General features: G+C 41.5%; 1 protein-coding gene across 1 annotated transcript in view; it reads left to right on the top strand.

Annotated features, from left to right (window-relative positions):
- The first annotated feature begins 10,412 nt into the window (after window positions 1-10,412).
- RBM20 (RNA binding motif protein 20) overlaps window positions 10,413-22,208 on the top strand; it is a 171,491-nt gene continuing 159,695 nt past the window's right edge. The window contains exon 1 of the mRNA XM_077258045.1: window positions 10,413-10,595. The gene's annotated coding sequence lies outside the window, so the exon portion shown is untranslated. The remainder of the gene's footprint in view (window positions 10,596-22,208) is intronic.

Genomic DNA, 22,208 nt, shown 5'->3' with positions numbered 1-22,208 from the left:
TTTATTTTTGCAAGGGTAACAGGAGAAATTGGACCCCAAAAGTTGTTGTCCAGTTTCTCCTGAGTACGCTGATACCCCATATGTGGGGGTAAACCACTGTTTTGGCACACGTCGGGGTTCGGAAGGGAAGTAGTGACGTTTTGGAATGCAGACTTTGATGAAATGGTCTGCTGGCGTCACGTTGCATTTGCAGAGCCCCTGATGTGCCTAAACAGTAGAAACACCCCACAAGTGACCCCATTTTGGAAACTAGACCCCCCAAGGAACTTATCTAGATGTGTGATGAGCACATTCAACCCCCAAGTGCTTCACAGAAGTTTACAACGCAGAGCCGTGAAAATAAAAAATCATTTTTCTTTCCTCAAAAAAGATGTTTTAGCAAGCAATTTTTTATTTTCACAAGGGTAACAGGAGAAATTGGGCCCCAATGTTTGTTGCCCAGTTTGTTGTGAGTACAGTGATACCCCATATGTGGGGGTAAACCACTGTTTGGGCGCACGTCAGGGCTCGGAAGGGAAGTAGTGACATTTGAAATGCAGATTTTGATGGAATGGTCTGTGGGCGTCATGTTGCATTTGCAGAGCCCCTGATGTGCCTAAACAGTAGAAACACCCCACAAGTGACCCCATTTTGGAAACTAGACCCCCCAAGGAACTTATCTAGATGTGTGATGAGCACATTCAACCCCCAAGTGCTTCACAGAAGTTTACAACGCAGAGCCGTGAAAATAAAAAATCATTTTTCTTTCCTCAAAAAAGATGTTTTAGCAAGCAATTTTTTATTTTCACAAGGGTAACAGGAGAAATTGGGCCCCAATGTTTGTTGCCCAGTTTGTTGTGAGTACAGTGATACCCCATATGTGGGGGTAAACCACTGTTTGGGCGCACGTCAGGGCTCGGAAGGGAAGTAGTGACATTTGAAATGCAGACTTTGATGGAATGGTCTGCGGGCGTCACGTTGCATTTGCAGAGCCCCTGATGTGCCTAAACAGTAGAAACACCCCACAAGTGACCCCATTTTGGAAACTAGACCCCCCAAGGAACTTATCTAGATGTGTGATGAGCACGTTCAACCCCCAAGTGCTTCACAGAAGTTTACAACGCAGAGCCGTGAAAATAAAAAATCATTCTTCTTTCCTCAAAAATTATGTCTTAGCAAGTAATTTTTTATTTTTGCAAGGGTAATAGGAGAAATTGGACCCCAACAGTTGTTGCCCAGTTTGTCCTGAGTACGCTGGTACCCCAAATGTGGGGGTAAACCACTGTTTGGGCACACGTCGGGGCTTGGAAGGGAGGGAGCACCATTTGACTTTTTGAATGCAAGATTGGCTGGAATCAATGGTGGCGCCATGTTGCGTTTGGAGACCCCTGATGTGCCTAAACAGTGGAAACCCCTCATTTCTAACTTCAACACTAACCCCAACACACCCCTAACCCTAATCCCAACTGTAGCCATAACCCTAATCCCAACCCTAACCCCAACACACCCCTAACCACAACCCTAACCCCAACACACCCGTAACCCTAATTCCAACCCTAACCCTAAGGGTATGTGCCCACGTAGCGGATTCGTGTGAGATTTTTCCGCACGACTTTTGAAAAATCTGCAAGTAAAAGGCACTGCGTTTTACCTGCGGATTTACAGCAGATTTCCAGTGTTTTTTTGTGCGGATTTCACCTGCGGATTCCTATTGAGGAACAGGTGTAAAACGCTGCGGAATCCGCACAAAGAATTGACATGCTGTGGAAAATACAACGCAGCGTTTCTGCACGGAATTTTCCGCATTATGGGCACAGCGGATTTGGTTTTCCATAGGTGTACACGGTACTGTAAACCTGATGGAAAACTGCTACGAATTCGCAGCGGCCAATCCGCTGCGGATCCGCGGCCGATCCGCTGCGGATCCGCGGCCGATCCGCGGCCGATCCGCTGCGGATCCGCGGCCGATCCGCTGCGGATCCGCGGCCGATCCGCGGCCGATCCGCTGCGGATCCGCGGCCGATCCGCTGCGGATCCGCTGCCAAATCCGCACATGCCATAACCCTAACCCTACCCGTAACCCTAACCCTAGTTCTAACCCTAACCCTAGTTCTAACCCTAACCCTAGTGGAAAAAAAAATATATATATTTTCTTTATTTTATTATTGTCCCTATCTATGGGGGTGATAAAGGGGGGGGTTTATTTATTATTTTTTTTATTTTGATCGCTGTGGTAGAACCTACCACAGCGATCAAAATGTACCTGTAAGGAATCTGCCGGCCGGCGGGCGTACTGAGCATGCGCCCGCCATTTTCCAAGATGGCGGCGCCCAGCGAGGAGACGGCCGGACACCGGGAGGATCGGTAAGTATGAAGGGGTGGTGGGGGGGTGGATCTGAGCACAGGGGGGGTGATCGGAGGACGGGGGGAGCGGACAGCAGGACGGGGGAGCGGGCAGGAGCACGGGGCAGCGGAGCACAGGACGGAGGGGACCGGACCACGCACCGGAGCACTGGGGGGGCGATCGGTGGGGTGGGGGGTGGTCACTTCAGGTTTTCCAGCCATGGCCGATGATATTGCAGCATCGGCCATGGCTGGATTGTAATATTTCACCAGTTTTTTAGGTGAAATATTACAAATCGCTCTGATTGGCAGTTTCACTTTCAACAGCCAATCAGAGCGATCGTAGCCACGGGGGGGTGAAGCCACCCCCCCTGGGCTGAAGCACCACTCCCCCTGTCTCTGCAGATCGGGTAAAATGGGAGTTAACCCCTTCACCCGATCTGCAGGGACGCGATCCCTCCATGACGCATACGCTGCGTCATAGGTCGGGAAGGCACAGACTTTCATGACGCAGCGTATGCGTCAAAGGTCGGGAAGGGGTTAATGCTGCTCGCGCTATAAGGAAGCATTCTCTTCATATATATTCTACAGGATTGTTAGTAGGGAAGAAAGTTTATCAGTACAATACGTCCTCAACTGGATGTTTGACTATTTAATTTGCCAGAATAATAATAAAGAGTAGGAATCTTTACTAGAATTTTATATACTAAGGGTATGTGCACACGTTGCAGATTCTCTGTGGATCCACAGCGTTTTTTGAGGTGCAGAAACGCTGCAGATCCGCAATTGATTTACAGTACAATGTAAATCAATGAGAAAAAAAAAGCTGTGCACAGTTTGCGGAAAATCCGCTGCGAAAACGCTGCGGTTTAAAAGAAGTAGCAAGTCACTTCTTTTTTGTGAATCTGCCGCGTTTTTGTACCCATTCCATTATAGAAAACCGCAGGGGTAAAAAACGCAGCAAATCTGCAAGAAAACCACAGCAAAAACGCACAAAAAACGCTACGGAACCGCACAAAAAATGCGGCAAATACGCATGTGCGTTTTCTGCCAGCAGAGGCAGAATCCGCACCAGAAATTCCTAACCCTAATCCGCAACGTGTGCACATAGCCTAATACTTTTCTAACTTTTATCTAATTGAACAATTGATTAGTGTAAAAGAAAGTTTATGCTGACCTTTCCTTGCTCTTTTTCCTTTTCCCCTATCCCTCCACTCCTTCCTGACCCTTCCCTTTAACCCCTTAGTGACCACCAATAGATCTTTTTAATGACCTGTGATATAAGAGAATAGCCTCCCCATACAAGTGACAATCCCGCAGCTGTCGGCTGTCCACTATAGCTGACAACTTCCTGCATCAGCCACGATCAGTGTTGGCATCGACTATATCAGTTTAAAGGAAATCTGTCACCCCAAAAATCGTGTATGAGCTAAGGCCACCGGCATCAGGGGCTTATCTACAGCATTCTGGAATAAGCCCCCGATGTATCCTGAAAGGTAAGAAAAACAGGTTAGATTATACTCACCCAGGGGCGTTCCCGCTGCGGTCCTGTCCGATGGGCGTCGCGGTCCGGTCCAGCGCCTCCTATCTTCTTATGATGACGTTCTCTTCTTGTATTCCTGCCGCGGCTCCGGAGCAGGCGTACTTTGTCTGCCCTATTGAGGGGAGACCAAAGTACTGCAGTGCGCAGGGAAAGGTCAGAGAGGCCCGGCGCCTGACATGTGCGCGCAATGGGCGAGAGCGGAATCGTGATCAGCCCGTGCCCATTAACTAGTTACATTTAACAAGCACTGCTGGCCGCACGGCCGGAAGTACTCGCACCACTGACCCCCGTCACGTGATCGGGGGTCATCGGTGTGTTGCCAACACAACCAGAGGTCTCCCAGTGGTCGGCGCTCATAGCAAGCCTGCAATTCTGCTGCATAGAGGTAATCTGTGCATCACCTCTATGTAGCAGAGGCAATCGAGTAGTGCATGCTTCTAATCTCCCATCAGATGGAGGCTATTGAAGCATGCCAAATTTTTTTTAAAAATGTGTTTAAAAATATAAAAAAATGTAAAAAAATACATAAAAGTTTAAATCACCCCCGTTTCGCCCCAATCAAAATAAAACAATAAAAAATGAAACCGACATATATTTGGTATTGCCGCGTTCAGAATCGCCTGATCAATCAATAAAAAAAAAGGATTAACCTGATCACTAAACAACGTAGTAAGAAAAACAAAATGCCAAAATTACGTTTTTTTTGGTCGCCGCAACATTGCATTAAAATGCAATAATGGAACCCTCCAATTTTCTTCAGAAAAACCATATCCATCATATCATGTCAAAACTCAATTTAATTGAGAGACAATCCCCTGACTGGCTCTGGCTGGAACTCCTGGTCAAATTGAAATCGCCAATCCCTAAATTGATTTCCAAGTTATATGCAAATCTCCTCAATACCCCAAACCAATTTAAGCCGCTATACCTCTCTTCTTGGGAGACGGAGCTAAAAATTACACTATCCCCCCGGGAAGTCCAGCAGGTACTTGCTAATTCTCACGGATTCTCCAGATGTGTTCTACTTCAAGAGAACACGTTTAAAATTCTCTCCAGATGGTATAGAACCCCAGAACGACTATTCCACTTAGGACTAACGGACTCTCCCTTGTGCTGGAGATGCTCCCAATCTACAGGAACCCTTCTACATGTTTTCTGGCTCTGCCCGGGTTTATCGCAATTCTGGACCGACATAAATCTTTCTCTGCACAACATGGGCCTAATGTCGCATGACTTGTCCCCTCAAGAGGTATTACTCTCCCTCCCTTCCACCACTTTTAAACCAGGGAAACATGGGTTGCTCCCTATTCTGTTGGCTGCTGCAAAACACCTGATTTCTATGCACTGGAGGCAAACAACCCCTCCTACATTTAGAGAATGGACTTCAAAGGTTCATGACTTATTCCGCCTGGAGGAACTCTCTAGTTGGGAAACTCGCTCTCACGAAAAGTTTCAAAACTCTTGGCTTCCCTGGATTAAATTCTCATCCCAATCCTCCGGTCTTGACCGTCCCCCCCCCCCCCCCTTGTAACTGAGCTCTGATCTAAGATTCCTATAACTCCCTCTCCTTTCCTTAGATTTCCAGATGCCTTCCCGTGGCCGACCCACCTCTTGGGCTACTCAGCCAATACGCCCGTCTAGTTCTTTTATATTAGCCTCATGTCCTTCCTCATTTTTCAGAAGCAATATAATGCTTATATAGATTCCTTCCGTCACACCCTGTAGCCTCTGTTTATTACTCATGACTTACATTTAATTTTTAGGCTTTTCTTTCTAGGCCTGAACATGTTTTGTTACTGTTTTCTATGCTCACTTGTCTTCTTTCAGCCATGTTTACTCTGATAGCACATATCTACCTAATGCATTCTAGTTTTTTACCGAACTAGCACATGTCTGAGATTTGTTATGTGAGCTTATATGTTTGTTTAAAGAATTTAAAAAAAAAAAAAAAATGCAATAACGGGTGGTCAAAAGAACGTATCTGCACCAAAATGGTATCATTACAAACGTCGGCACGCAAAAAATAAGCCCTTACCCAACCCCAGATCACGAAAAATGGAGACGCTACTGTTATTTTTTTTTCACCACTTAGATAAAATATAACCTAGACATGTTTGGTGTCTATGAACTCGTAATGTCCTGGAGAATCATAATGGCAGGTTAGTTTTAGCATTTAGTGAACCTAGCAAAAGAGCCAAACAAAAAACCAGTGTGGGATTGCACTTTTCTTGCAATTTCATCGCACTTGGAATTTTTTTCCCATTTTCTGTTACACAACATGGTAAAACCAATGGTGTTGTTCAAAAGTACAACTCGTCCTGCAAAAAATAAGCCCTCACATGGCCATATTGACAGAAAAATAAAGTTATGGCTCTGGAAAAAGGGGAGCGAAAAACAAAAACGAAAAAAAGCTCCGGGGGTGAAGGGGTTAAACCTTCTAAAATGCTAACAAAATAAAACAACAAATTACAAATGGTGCTGATGTAAAGCAGACATGTGGGAAATATTATTTATTAATGTTTCTGTGTGGTATGACTATCTGGATTAAAGGGATAATCAGTCAAAGTTTAAAAATTGCTAATTCTTGAAATTTTTGTAACATTTCTGAGATTTTTATAAATAACTGCAAAACACGTCCACCTAAATTTACCATTATCATAAAATACAATATGTCACAAAAAAACAGTCTCAAAATCAATGGGATATGTTGAAGCATCTTAGAGTTATTACCACATAAAGTGACACTGGTTAGATTTAAAACATTTGGCTTGGTCACTAAGAGGTTAAACCACTGGTTTTAAGCATTAACATGCTATAGGTGATACATTCCTTATAAACTATGTTCCTGATTGGCCAGTGTAGTGGCTTGCGAATCAGTCATATGAACAGTCCATGGGCCACATGCTGCTGATGGTAATCTCGTGTGTGGCTGCTTTAGTCCAGGACTGTCAGGTCTTTTTCTGATTTGTGATACAGTTGCTGCAATAAATTTGGGAGCTGTGAAGGTATGTTACAATGTGTCATGACTATGTCTTTACATTCCTGTTTTCCTAATTTACTGCTATTGGAATACTGCTGAATAGGGGAAGCCAATTTCGTGCCCCTTTTGTGAATAAGAATTGTATTTTACCAGGTGTGAGGCAGGACGTCTTGTACAACAGGAAGATTAGGTTAAATACTTTCAAGATCTTACTATATTCATTGTTATCTTTGTGCCTTTTTTTTTTTTTTTTTTTAAGTAAAAATGGTTCTAATAGTGACTTATTTTTTATTTGCGCCTTATTAACTACTTCATTTGCACCTTTTTTTTAAGTTAAATTGACCTTATTTTTCTTGTATTGTGGGCCAGATGTTCCTTTATCTTTATAATAATAATTTTTATTTATATAGCGCCAACATATTCTGCAGCACTTTACATTATAGAGGGGACTTGTACAGATAATAGACATTACAGCATCTAGAGGTTTTAATCTAATTGATCATTTGTGACTTTTCAAACTGTTGTAACTTTTTTTGCAGTTGTACTCCAATACCCTACTGGAGCACAAAATCAGTCTAACCTTATTTATTTATTTTTTTTATAACTGTCAATTTTTATTGAAAATAAACATTTCCAAAGTGATTAACATATAACATGAATGTAGACATTCTCCTATAGAAAACAGGGTCAAACAATAAATTGTCAAATCAATGAACCAGTAGGATGTCGCCGACATTATGGCATTATAACAAATGATATACCAGCAGAATGTTCAACCATTATATACATAAGTCGGTATACTCAAAAGTGGAGGTCCGACTAAACAGACAAGACAGGACCTTAACAAGTGGGGGAGGTTATCTGAAAATCAAAAAGGGGAGACCAGGAGTGATTATATAGTCTAGAGAATCGGGTTCATGTATTTATTGAGGCCCAAAAAGAGTCCCAAACCAGATAGAATCAAATCTATCAATCGTGTCATTATGCAGGGCTGCTGGTATTCAAAATTTCTAACATCATTAATTCTGGCATATAAGTGAAGTGCAGATGGGGGAGACGTTTGCTTCCAGGGGGACGCCACCAAACATCTGGCAGCCGTCAAGAGGTGCCTAGTAGTTTTTTTTGTTAGGGAAGGTGGGAAAATGTTAAGGAGAAAAATCTGGGGTCCAGAGACCACGTCAAATCCAATATGGGCAAATCAGTGAGCAATCCCAGAATATGTGAAAGATCAATCCTCCCGAAAGGTTGCACCTCCACCAGAGGGGAGAGATAGACGGGTCCAGCCTATGTAAGAATTCAGGTGTGTGATACCAGAAATGAAGGATCTTGTACTGGTTTTCTTTATATGTGACACAAGATGCTGATATAGCTGCTCTCGACCAGACAAGTCCCCAATCTACATCAGTCAAGGCTTTTCCCAAATATCTCTCCCATCTAAGCATGTAGGGATGTCTTGTCAGGGAGTCTGCATCAGGCTTTTGAATGATGTTATAAATTGCGGAAATTAATCCTTTCGTTGATGTACAATTTCTGCATAATCTTTCAAAAGCGGTTGGGAGGGAGAGCTGCAGACCGTGGAAAGTAGTTAAGGCGAAATGTCTAATTTGAATATAGTGAAATAGCGAGAGACCCTGTATGGATAGATTGGATTTTAGTTCTAGGTATGGGAGTATGGATCTTGTTCTATGATCTATAATATCAGCAAAGTTGAACAAATTCATGTGAGACCACACTCCGGTCATTGGGTGGGTCACTGTCTAACCTTATTTTTATTCAGTTGAAGATTAACATGAGACATTTTAAAGGATCGTGCAACTTTTTGCTGAAAAAAAGGCAGAAAAAGGTTAAAAACAAAAAAAAGCATCTTTGATTTTGTACAAAATTCATTAACCATCGTCTGCCATTTTGAAGACTTTGGTGCAACAAACACCACAAGACAAAAAAAGTAATTTAAAAAACACAAATGATAAATCGGGTACCAAATCTTATTCTAATTAATATCTTCAGTTCTTAAAAGATTCTTTGAAGAGCCAGTAATGTAAAAAAGATTATGGAAAGTCAGCTTTTGCTACAAAAATCCTGTAAATTACCTGTAAGTACTGAGCCACATCTGTTGCAGTGTTGTGCCCCTGAGTATCCCCTAGGTGGCGCCCTGATAGAGACATTGACTTAATGGTAAGACGTCAGACAATTCAGTCTATAAACCACATTTATTAATAATTGCTTGAATTTATGGTTAATGACTGCTCATAGTAGTTTTATACTTGCTCCACTAAATTTGACACTTTGATAAGTATATTTATATCTTCCGTAAGCCAAATTTGGTTGCCCCTTTTATGAAATGAGTGAAAATTGTGCTTTTTTATATGATTTTAATCTGTCTAGTTGCCATCAAAATTCCACTCAATAAGCATAAATTGCATAGTAATTGTGAGTAAAATGTGGGGAAAAAAATGTTTGGTGTAAAGTTCATTAGAATTTGAAAATAAAAAAAAAAAATAAGTATCTTAGTTGCCTTCACCTTATATAATGCCTTATTAAAAAAAAATAACACCAATCCATAGGTTGTGTCTGAGAACTCGCCTATTTGTTTTAGACACCCTTTAGATGTGTTAATGGTGTGTGTCATTACTTTGTACTTTGCAGAATGTTTTTCTCTACCAAAGTGAACCATAAGGAAAAGTATCTAACGTGCTGATTTGCCCCTGCAGATCTACAGTACCATGTAAACCTATGGAAAACCAAATCCGCTGTGCACATGGTACGGAAAATACCGCATGGAAACGCTGCGTTGTATTTTCCACAGCATGTCAATTCTTTGTGCGGATTCCGCAGCGTTTTACACCTGTTCCATAATAGGAATCCACAGGTGTAAAACCGCAGGTGATATCCGCACAAAAAATGCAGGAAATCCGTAGGTAAAATGCAGGGCATTTTACCTGCGGATGTTTAAAAAAATGTGCCGAAAAATCCGCAAACGAATCCGCAACGTTGGCACATAGCCTAAATCTCCTTCATCATGTCCGTTTGCTGCCTTGCTGGGGAGCAAAACTAAGTAATAGGTTTACAATGCCACATACAATCTCAAAAGAGTGATAGCATATTTAATGAACCTAGATTAATAGTAAGGAACAGCCTTTTTTTTTTATAACTGAGCTGTGCAGGCTCTAGGAGGCATCTGGCATCCGGGGGTCATGTAAATCGCCATATCTGCTTTATACATGGTGCTATCCAGAGCGGTCAGCTGGATCTGACTGAAGAGCACTTAATGTTTGGATTCCTGATGGCTTGGGTAGCCAGCTTAAATCTGCTCCACAATATGCATCAGCATGCATTTATCGATCAGGAACACCTGCATAAATGACGGCGGGTGGCCCTTCAGTGGGTAATTTGGTGGGCTTGAATGTTTATATATTAGTGTTTTCTCCCAAATAACTCATCTTCTCCTGTGACAGGATTTAGGGAAAGGATGATGTCATTTCCGTTTTCTTGTGAAGCTGGGTACATATCTAACCCAGTCACCTCAGGTGGGATCAGTGGGAATGGAGTACCGCCACAGTTCGGAATTAACCCATTCTCTGATTGAAAGATAATCTGGGAACTTCCTTGGCATCAAGCCTGGATTGGTCACATATCTTTCTTCAGATAAAATATATTTGGCAGAGATCCCAGCAGATACAAATGTTTTGAACGAGATCTCTTACTGGGGAGCATCAGGGTGACACGTATCGGGGGTGGTCACAGATGGAGGTGAGTCCCAGCTAGTGTGTCTGAGAAGGTGCAACTCTGATGTGTCATCGAGACGTCTTCTGCCTTCACTCAGATTTTATTACAGGGTCGCACCTTTAAATAGGCACATACTGTTCCATGACCTGTCTACACAGACAGGCGTGTTCAGCTACAATGCCAAAGAGTCCGCATATTCCCTGGAGAACAGCTAATAACCTCTGATTTACGCCAGTCATGCACGAAAGGCTTCCAGTGATGCTGATTACTACTAAATATCACCAAAAGTCTGGAGCTGCTGGCATATGACTGATCAAAGCATGGCTGGTTATGGAGCCAACATTCATTACCATATTTTACATGTGCATCAAACTCGTACCAAAAAATTGGGAGTTACTTTGGGAACAAAACAAAAAAATACATGGCTCGTGTCTGATAAATTTGGAACAATTTTGACACAGCGTAACATCTCCCACAGCCTCTTTTCAAGTAAAGCGGAAATCATCCTACAATGCTGCTTCTTAATCTCCTCCCTCGTGTCCGGTTTTAAATCTTTAGATACATTTCTTTTTATTATTTTGTCTTTTTTATTGAGGAAAATTATCCATTATCACATTTGTGAGTTGCAGACGAATGTGAACCATTGCATTGTTTTGGGTGTGCAGTAATAGCTGCGTCTAAATGTTGATTATTGTTGCCCATGGACTTGGAGGAATTTTAGCCCATTCTTCCCTACAACTTCAACTCTGTTATGTAAGTGGGTTTTCTCTCCCTTCAGGTCCTTCCACAACATTTCGAGTTTCTATTTTTTTTACACTGAAATATTTATTGAGGTTTTAAATCAGAAAATCCAAAGTTTGCAGAAGACAATAGAAAAGTGAGTCGCATAAAAAGTAATGCAACAGTACAAGGCAATACACGTGTGCAATCACATACCAATGTCACATCTTGGGTTATCAGAAGGATATTCATAAATTTGTAAAATGTTATGTAATGTATTCATTGCAGTAGGCATCTGTTCACACTATATGGAGGTGCTAGTCAGGTTTTTTGTTTTATAAATTTGTAGCAGTACAGTTCAGAGTCAAATATACTTATAGTTAGCTCTAACAATTCAATACGAAAAACTTTACAATTACTGAGAAAATAACGCAGAAAACTGAACAACACAGATATGAGATGTACACAAGAGGAAAAGGAGGAACGTGGGGATAAAGGGGAGAATGAAGAAAAATACAAAGATTTATTATGAATCTTGTTGAGCCCAGTAAAAGTCCCAGAAGCATTAGGAACATTTCTAAAGGATCCAAACAAATTATATATAGCTGAGATCAGCTCACAGCCAAATGTGCATGGGGGACTCCAGACTGTCCCGACAGATGATGTTGATCCAACGTCTGATATATGCTGCCACCAGAGGAAACTAGACGTGTCTCTTTCCTGTGTCGGGGAGTCAGAAGAGGTAGCAGTCAGCTGAGGTTGACTGGAGACATTTTTTGTATGGTGGCTTAGCATTTATCTGTTCTTCTGCATTAAAATTACGGTATACCATAATTACACTGATTTACATGTTTCTATCTTCTAAAAGTGGGGCTAGAACAGTTTTGTTATCCTGCAAATATCTGTGGCGCACACAATCTGCTGGATCCTTGGTTTTATGCTCAACAACTGTTTACGCTTTTTCAGCTGATCGGAAATAAACAATCTGTAGGATTGTCACAAGGGTTATGTAACATTTGTGAGATGTATGGTGCTGGACAACTTGTGTAAAATTTACGAGCTGTTACTAATAATTGGAAGGGAAACTAAATTGAATCCCATGGAAAATACCAGAGAAAACCCGGTAGACAGCTGTGTATTAGCCACAGTCCACAGCCATAATTAAAAGCAGCGGACACGCAGTTTGTGCAATCTGAACATTGTATTCTGTTTTCCCCTGAATAAATTTAGTCTCTGATACATTTATTATTTTATTTCTAAAAGACCAATAGGTTTGTTTTTACAGTTACACTGTATATGCAAAAATATAAGGAGGATTTTCAAATAGAATGGACAAAATTGGTGCGTAATTGGAGTGCACATCATATTGTGCAAAATACAGGCGGCTTCTAATAATGTCTAACAGCCTGACTTCCACGTGTTAGCGGCTCTCGTTTGTAAGCAATGGGACTTCTGTATTCTAGAAATACTCGGGGGCTGTCTATTGCCACTATCCCATTGTGCCGCCCATGTCATACTTGTCCAACACATCCGCTCCATGTCAATGTACCACAATATTTCCTAATTTTTTTTCAAACTCTTCATTTCACTGTCCATTTTCTGATTTCTCTGATTTTATCTAAATAAGAAAAAGGTCAAGTTGCATCAATCTTAATTTACCTAATAGCCAATGGAAATAATGATGCTGTAAATATCCAACTTTACCAAATAACTTTTACACAAATATTTCAAAAGTGTTGGACATCGTAAAAGTGCGCACAATATTCTTATATTCTTAACATTTCTATCTGATGTCTATGGGCAGCATATATAGTTGTGGCCAAAAGTATTGACACCCCTGCAATTCTGTCAGATAATACTCAGTTTCTTCCTGAAAGTGATTGCAAACACAAATAGTTTGCTATTATTATCTTCATTTAATTTGTCTTAAATGAAAAAACACAAAAAAGTGATTGCAAACACAAATCGTTTGCTATTATTATCTTCATTTAATTTGTCTTAAATGAAAAAACCCAAATTGGATATAATTCCACACCAAACATAAAAAAGGGGGTGGACAAAAGTATTGGCACTGTTTGAAAAATCATGTGATGCTTCTCTAATTAGTGTAATTAACAGCACCTGTAACTTACCTGTGGCACCTAACAGGTGTTGGCAATAACTAAATCACACTTGCAGCCAGTTGACATGGATTAAGGTTGACTCAACCTCTGTCCTGTGTCCTTTTGTGTTCCACATTGAGCATGGAGAAAAGAAAGAAGACCAAAGAACTGTCTGAGGACTTGAGAAACCAAATTGTGAGGAAGCATGAGCAATCTCAAGGCTACAAGTCCATCTCCAAAGACCTGAATGTTCCTGTGTCTACCGTGCGCAGTGTCATCAAGAAGTGTAAAGCCCATGGCACTGTGGCTAACCTCCCTAGATGTGGACAGAAAAGAAAATTTGGCAAGAGATTTCAACGCAAGATTGTGCGGATGTTGGATAAAGAACCTCGACTAACATCCAAACAAGTTCAAGCTGCCCTGCAGTCCGAGGGTACAACAGTGTCAACCCGGACTATCCGTCGGCATCTGAATGAAAAGAGACTGTATGGTAGGAGACCCAGGAAGACCCCACTTCTTACCCCGAGACATAAAAAAGCCAGGCTGGAGTTTGCCAAAATTTACCTGAAAAAGCCTAAAATGTTTTGGAAGAATGTTCTCTGGTCAGATGAGACAAAAGTAGAGCTTTTTGGGCAAAAGCATCAACATAGAGTTTACAGGAGAAAAAAAGAGGCATTCAAAGAAAAGAACACAGTCCAACATGGCGGAGGTTCCCTGATGTTTTGGGGTTGCTTTGCTGCCTCTGGATTTGGAAAATTTGGACATTTGAACAAAAAAAAACCCGAACAATTTGTGTTTGTGTCACCATTTTCTGAGACCAGTAACTTTTTCAATCTTCGGGACATGGTGCTGTGTGAGAGTTTATTTTTTGCAAACTGAGCTAAAGTTTTTCTGATACAATTTTGCGGTAGATACGATGTTACGAAGATACGAATTTGTTGCGTTTCAGATCAGATTAACTTATTTTATATTTTTATAGATAAACACAGCAATACCAAATATGTGTAGTATTTTTGAATTGCTTTATTTTTATTGGGACAACGGGGGATGATTTTAACTTTTATTTCTATTTTCATATTTTAAAAATATTTTTTGTTAACTTTAAATAAAAAAGCAATAGCAAACAAATTAGCCAAAATATTAGACTTTGTCAGTTTTTTTAATGAGGAAAATTATCCAATATCACATGTCAGAGAGGCAAAATTATGAACCTTTGTTTTCTGCATCTGGTGTGACCTCTTGTCTAGTAATAACTGCATCTAAAACTTGCTGGTAATTGTTGATTATTCCTGCCCACAAAATACCTTCACCTCTGTTGTATTGGTGGTTTTCTCCCATGAACTATTTGCTTCAGGTCACTGCACAACATTTCTATAGAATTAAATTCAGGAATGTGACTCAGTCAATCCAAAACCAAATTTGTCTTTAAGCATTGTTTTGTAGAACGACTTGTGGCTTTGGGTCGTTGTCTTGCTGCATAACTAACGTTCTCCTAAGTTTCAGCTCATGAATAGATTGTGGGACATTTTCATTTAGAATGTGCTGATAAAATTCATAATTCATTGTTTCATCAATGATGGCGGCTGTCCTTGCCCAGATGCAGCAAATGATGATGGGCCATTTTATTACCATCATTGTGTGTCACAGATGGCAGGAGTTTGGGTCTAGTGCACTGTTTTTCTTTCTCCAAATAAAAACAAAAAGCTCAAATTTGGTCTCATCTGTCCACAAAACTGTTTCAAAAACCCTCTGGCTTTAACAAACTGCAGACAGGCAGCAATATTCTTTTTTGAGAGCAGTGGCTTGTTCCTTACAATCCTGCCATGCACACTGTTGTTGTTCAGTGACATCCTAATGGTAGGCTCACGAACATTAACAGTAACTAATGTGTGAGAGGCCTTTAGTTTCTCAGAGATTTCCTTGGGTTCCTTTGTGGCGTTGCAGACCATTACACGACTTGCTGTTGGAGTGATCTTTGTTGGTCGAGCACTCTTGGGGAGGATAATAATGGTCTTGAATTTCCTTCATGTGCACACAATCTGTCTCACTGTGGATTGATGAAGTCCAAACACTTTAGAGATGGTCTTGCAAATATTTTCAAATTGATGGGCATCAAGAACTCTTCATCTGAGGTTCTCAGAAATCTTTGTTTTTGCCATGATACACATCCACAAATGTGTTGTGAAGCTCAGACTCCGATAGATACCTATTCTTAAACAGGTCACTCACATTTAATTGAAAACACCAGATTCCCTCTCAAATTATTTTTTAATCCTAAAGGTTTACATACTTTTGCAATTCACAAATGTTATATTTTATAATTTTTCTCAATAAGAAAAGGATAAAGTCTAATAGTTTTTACTTACAGTTGTGCTCAAAAATTTACATACCCCGGCAGAATTTTTGCTTTCTTGGCCTTTTTTCAGAGAATATGAATGATAACATCAAAACCATTTCTCCACTCATGGTCAGTGGTTGGGTGAAGCCATTTATTGTCAGACTACTGTGTTTTCTCTTTTTAAATCATAATGACAACCCAAAACATCCAAATGACCCTGATCAAAAGTTCACATACCTCATTTCTTATTACTGTGTATTGCCCCCTCTAACATCAATGACAGCTTGAAGTCTTTTGTGGTAGTTGTGAATGAGGTTCTTTATTTTCTCAGATGTAAAGCTGCCCACTCGTCTTGACAAAAAGCCTCCAGTTCCTGTAAAATCCTGGGCTGTCTAGGATGTACTGCGCACTTGAGATCTCCCCAGAGTGGCTCAATGATATTGAGGTCAGGAGATTGAGATGGCCACTCCAGAACCTTCACTTTGTTCTGCTGTAGCCAATGACAGGTCAACTTGGCCTTGTGTTTTGGATCATTGTCATGTTGGAACTTCCAAGTACGTTCCAGGTTGATGAGTGCAAATTTGCCTCCGGTATTTGCTGATTTCATCATAGGCCTTGTTGACCTCTCTCCAAATGTAATGTTTATGGTTGTGACCAAAATGTTCAATTTTGGTCTCATTACTCTAAATTACCTTGTTCTAGAAGTTTTGAGGCTTGTCTCTGTGCTGTTTTGCGTATTGTAGGTGAGATACTTTGTGGCATTTGTGCAGTAATGGCTTTCTTGTGGAGACTTGACCTTGCAGCCCATTTTTCTTCAAGTGCCTCCTTATTGTGCATCTGGAAACAGCCACACCGCTAGTTTTCAGAGAGTTTTCAAATTAGTATTATAAGATCCGTGTATAAACTGCAATGCCACAATCAAACACAAGTCTCCTGATCCAAACAAACAGCGCCAGACACATACAGTGGCTTGTAAAAGTTTGGACATCCCTGGTCAAAATTACTGTTATTGTGAACAGTTAAGCAAGTTGAAGATGAAATGATCTCTAAAAAGGCCAAAAGTTAAAGATGACACATTTCCTTTGTATTTTAGGCAAACAAATGCATTTTTTTCACATTTACAAAGCGCAAAATGGGTAGATGTAAATGCTCTGATTTGCCTCTCTAGGAATCCTATGAGCAGTTCTCTCAAATTTTGTTTGGTCTTCCAGACCTTATATTTACCTTCACTGTTCTTGGTAACTGAATTTTTAATTACATTTCGAACTAAGGAAAGGGCAATTTGAAAATGCTATGCCATCTTCTTCTAGCCTTCTCCTGCTTTGTGGGCCTCCACCATTTTCATTTTCAGAGCACTAGACAGCTGCTTAGAAGAACCCATGCCTGCTGTTTTTTGGCACAAGTTTAGAGGAGGCTGGGTTTTTAAAAAGCCGGGAAATTTACATCACCCGGCCTTTCCTAGCGATATTTGTGAACAAGCCATAACCCTAACAGCCTAATTAAGGTCTGAAACCTTGGTCAAAGTTATCTGAGCACACAAATCTCCAAGGGTGCCCAAACTTTTGCACAGGCCCATTTTCCTTTCTGCAATTTTTAAAATGTAAAAAAAATTACTTTTTTTGCCCAAAATACGAAGCAAATGTGTCATCTGTAACTTTAGGCCTTTTGCAGATCATTTCATCTTCAACTTTCTTAGCTGTTCACTATAACAGTAATTTTGACCAGAGGTGCCCAAATGTTTACATGCCACTGTATATGATGCTGTATGATTGGGTCACAAGACTCTTAGTCAGTTTGGGTCCATACATGGGCCACAGAATATATTTGTGTGAATGCAGCCTAAATCATTCCTACGGTTTCCAGTATCTCTCTGCTCTGGGTAATGCTACGTTAACACAAACCTATTGTAAGGCTTTATATGTGGTTTGCAATGCAGAGACTGGTTTATTGGAGGTCCATGCAGATTGCATAACTCATTAGCATAATATTAGCAAAAATAAATAATCTCTTTATTTATATAGCGCCAACATATTCCGCAGCGCTTTACAGTTTTTGCACACGTTATCATCGCTGACCCCAATGGGGCTCACAATCTAAATTCCCTATAAGTATGTCTTTTGGAATGTCGGAGGAAACCGGAGAACCCAGAGGAAACCCACGCAAACACGGGGAAAACATATAAACTCCTTGAGGATGTTGTCCTTGGTGGGGTTTGAACCCAGGACTCCAGCACTGCAAGGCTGCAGTGCTAACCACTGAGCTGCCGTGCATAATAAAATAGCCTAAAAGATAAATCCACCACCTCCTCAGTATCTCACAATTCCCTTGAAAGGGCTTTTTATTTTCCAGAAAGTGTTTTGGCCTGTGTGGTGATGTAACATAGACAACGCACATCACTGCTGTTGCCCATCACTATGCTCAGTATCTATGCCGAGGTAGATGGCACAAGCCGCTGAGCTCAGTGATGGGCTACCGCAGTGTTGAACGTTGTCAATGTGACAGGAAATTAGTGTTCCTTAAATCCCGATAATCATGTAGTTTAAATGCACAAGGAATCACACATGGAGTTTTGATGCAGGTTTTTGAGACAAAGCTAGATGTGCAAAGAAGAGAATTATCAATCTGTTTTTTATATTTTTCACTCTTCGTTTCTAATCTACTTCTGGCTTTGGATCTGCCACAGAAAGTATGGTCTCTATTTATATTTTTTTTTTGTAGTAAAATGGTAATAACAGTGACTATCTCTATTTCTGCCTATTAATTATTTCATTCGCTCTACTTCTCAAGATAATTCTTTGTTTTGTATCTTTTTTTGCTTGACACTATGGCCATTACTTTGGTTATCCAGAGATTTTTGTCTAATTCATCATTTGTGACCTTTCAAAATGTTGCAATATTTTCGTGCAACTGTACTTCAGTAGCCTAATCTATATATACACTCACTGGCCACTTTATTAGGTACACCTGTCCAACTTCTTGTTAACACTTAATTTCTAATCAGCCAATCACATGGCGGCAACTCAGTGCATTTAGGCATGTAGACATGGTCAAGACAATCTCCTGCAGTTCAAACCGAGCATCAGTATGGGGAAGAAAGGTGATTTGAGTGCCTTTGAACGTGGCATGGTTGTTGGTGCCAGAAGGGCTGGTCTGAGTATTTCAGAAACTGCTGATCTACTGGGATTTTCACGCACAACCATCTCTAGGGTTTACAGAGAATGGTCCGAAAAAGAAAAAAAATCCAGTGAGCGGCAGTTCTGTGGGCGGAAATGCCTTGTTGATGCCAGAGGTCAGAGGAGAATGGGCAGACTGGTTTGAGCTGATAGAAAGGCAACAGTGACTCAAATCGCCACCCGTTACAACCAAGGTAGGCCTAAGAGCATCTCTGAACGCACAGTGCGTCGAACTTTGAGGCAGATGGGCTACAGCAGCAGAAGACCACACCGGGTACCACTCCTTTCAGCTAAGAACAGGAAACTGAGGCTACAATTTGTACAAGCTCATCGAAATTGGACAGTAGAAGATTGGAAAAACGTTGCTTGGTCTGATGAGTCTCGATTTCTGCTGCGACATTCGGATGGTAGGGTCAGAATTTGGCGTAAACAACATGAAAGCATGGATCCATCCTGCCTTGTATGGAGCATCTTTGGGATGTGCAGCCGACAAATCTGCGGCAACTGTGTGATGCCATCATGTCAATATGGACCAAAATCTCTGAGGAATGCTTCCAGCACCTTGTTGAATCTATGCCACGAAGAATTGAGGCAGTTCTGAAGGCAAAAGGGGGTCCAACCCGTTACTAGCATGGTGTACCTAATAAAGTGGCCGGTGAGTGTATAATTGTCTAAGGGGTACTTCCGTCTTTCTGTCCTCAACTTCCGTAACGGAAATCCCACGTCACTGATTGGTCGCGCCAGCTGCCTGTCATGGCTGCCGCGACCAATCAGCGATGGGCACAGTCCGATTAGTCCCTCCCTACTCTCCTGCAGTCAGTGCCCGGCGCCCGCTCCAAAATTCCCTCCAGTCACCGCTCACACAGGGTTAATGGCAGCGGTAATGGGCCGCGGTGTATCGCACTCCGTTACCGCTGCTATTAACCCTGTGTGTCCCCAACTATTTACTATTGATGCTGCCTATGCAGCATCAATAGTAAAAATATGCCATGTTAAAAATAATAATAATAATAAAAAAAACCTGCTATACTCACCATCCGCCGCCTTTCCCACTCCTCGCGACGCTCCGGTGACCGCTCCATGCAAGCGGCAGGTTCCGGTGGCAAGGATGGTATGCAAGAAGGACCTACCATGACGTCACGGTCATGTGACCGCGACGTCATCACAGGTCCTGCAAGAAGGACCTGCCATGACGTCACGGTCATGTGACGGCGACGTCATCACAGGTCCTACGCTCATACCATCCCTGGGACCGGAAGCTGCCGCGTGCACCGCACACAGGGCCAGGACTTCAACGGGCCTTCGGAAGGTGAGTATATGTTTATTTTTTATTTTAAGTCTGTATACTACGTGGCTCTGTGCTGTATACTCCGTCACTGGGCAATATACTACGTGGCTGGGCAATATACTACGTGGCTGGGCAATATACTACGTGACTGGGCAATACACTACGTGACTGGGCAGTATACTATGTGACTGGGCAATATACTACGTGGCTGGCCAATATACTACATGACTGGGCAATATGCTACGTGGGCTGTGCAATATACTACGTGGGCTGTGCAATATACTACGTGGGCTGTGCAATATACTACGTGGGCTGTGCAATATACTACGTGGCTGGGCAATATACTACGTGGCTGGGCAATATACTACGTGACTGGGCAATATACTACGTGGCTGGGCAATATACTACGTGACTGGGCAATATACTACGTGGACATGCATATTCTAGAATACCCGATGCATTAGAATCGGGCCACCATCTAGTGGAGCATAAAAGATTTTGTACAGTTACCGTATTTAAACCGGAATAGAAATGCCAAAATTACTGTCCTTTTGGTCACTACTCATAGCTGACAAAATACAATATAAAGTGATCAAAGCGTATCTACACCAAAATGGTATCAATAAAAACTACAGCTCATCATGCAAAAAAACAAGCCCTCACAAAGCTCCATGTATGGAAAATAAAAAAAGTTACGGGTCTTAGAAAATGTCAACACATGTTTATTTTTTTATTAATTTACAAAGCTCAGAATTTTTTTTAAAGCCATTCAAGTAGTAAAAAAAACCTAAACAGAAACCCCAAAACTAGGTGTGTTTTGTATCTCTGACCTGGAGAATCATGTTGCCAAAAGCAACTGCAAAACCAGAAACATCCAGGTCTTATTTTTACCTAAACCAAAGCCAGGTAGGACCATATTTTGTTTTTCTTTGCCTTAAAGCTGTGGCCACATGGAGTCTGCAGTTGTGCTACCGATTTGTGCAACCAAAATATGCCACAGCAAAGTGTAAGGGAGTAAAGTCTCATTGTGACCCCCATGGTATCGCAACTGCGACAAGTCGCAAAAAGTCTGACCCAGTTGGATTTTTTGCAACTTGCTTGCTGCACTCTCCATGTGACTCAATGCTCTTGCATTATTCTGTGATGCAGCTGCAGTATTCACCGATTTATCATTGTAACACGTGTTGCGGCCAAAGTCGCAGCGTAGTCCTAGAGTTATAAAATATTAGACATTCGTAATGAGAGAAACCGAACCCCCATTTAAAGTTTGTAAACACAGTTTCTAGCATCAGTGCCATTTTTGTAATGTGTTTACACCAGAAAAGAGCCATAAGTATATTGATAATCCTGTCCTATTTATGCTGATCTGACATACACACATTCTCGGGTGTAATCTGCCTGTGGGATAATCAGCACTCACACATGATGCCCAGCTTCTATATCGGGTTGGTGCCAGTTTTTCTTCTTTGTTTGTGTTTAGAAAACTGTTATGTGTTCGGTGGCATTTAAAAATAGAAAAACACAACATGGAAAGAGGTGAATGCTGCTGCAGCTACTTTGCTGGCTGTGAATTTAACACATCCAATTATAACGAGAGAAGCCAGAATGCCTGGGAATCATTCTTCACGGGTTGGAAGGCCTGGGAGTTGGGGCTGTCAGTAGCTGGAGCAGGAGAAGACAGCGAACATATGGCATACACATCAAATGATATTGTGTGTGTAATGTTAGCAATACTTGAGAGCATGTGACGTCCCCTCCTGTCCTTGTATGCTACTTCATAAAAAGTTGTGCGGTTTGATGTGAAGCAGGATTGTAAATACAAGGCGAGTATACAGCTGGCGAAGTGTGACTGATCTGTATGGAGAAGAGTGTAAACCGTGCCGTTGGAAGGAACTTCCCACCGTACCCCTCTACGCTGTTTTCGGGGGTGGCTTGCCGATGGAGTAAGGTAAGTTGTCTAATACATTGGCACTGTTCAAGCATATTGCAGAGGTCATTTTTTACCATCTTTCATTG

This window comes from Ranitomeya variabilis, chromosome 4 (genome assembly GCF_051348905.1).
Source record: "Ranitomeya variabilis isolate aRanVar5 chromosome 4, aRanVar5.hap1, whole genome shotgun sequence".
Lineage (NCBI taxonomy): Eukaryota > Metazoa > Chordata > Amphibia > Anura > Dendrobatidae > Ranitomeya > Ranitomeya variabilis.
The sequence above is the reverse complement of the archived record's forward strand: the minus strand, read 5'-3'. Positions and strand labels throughout refer to the sequence as shown.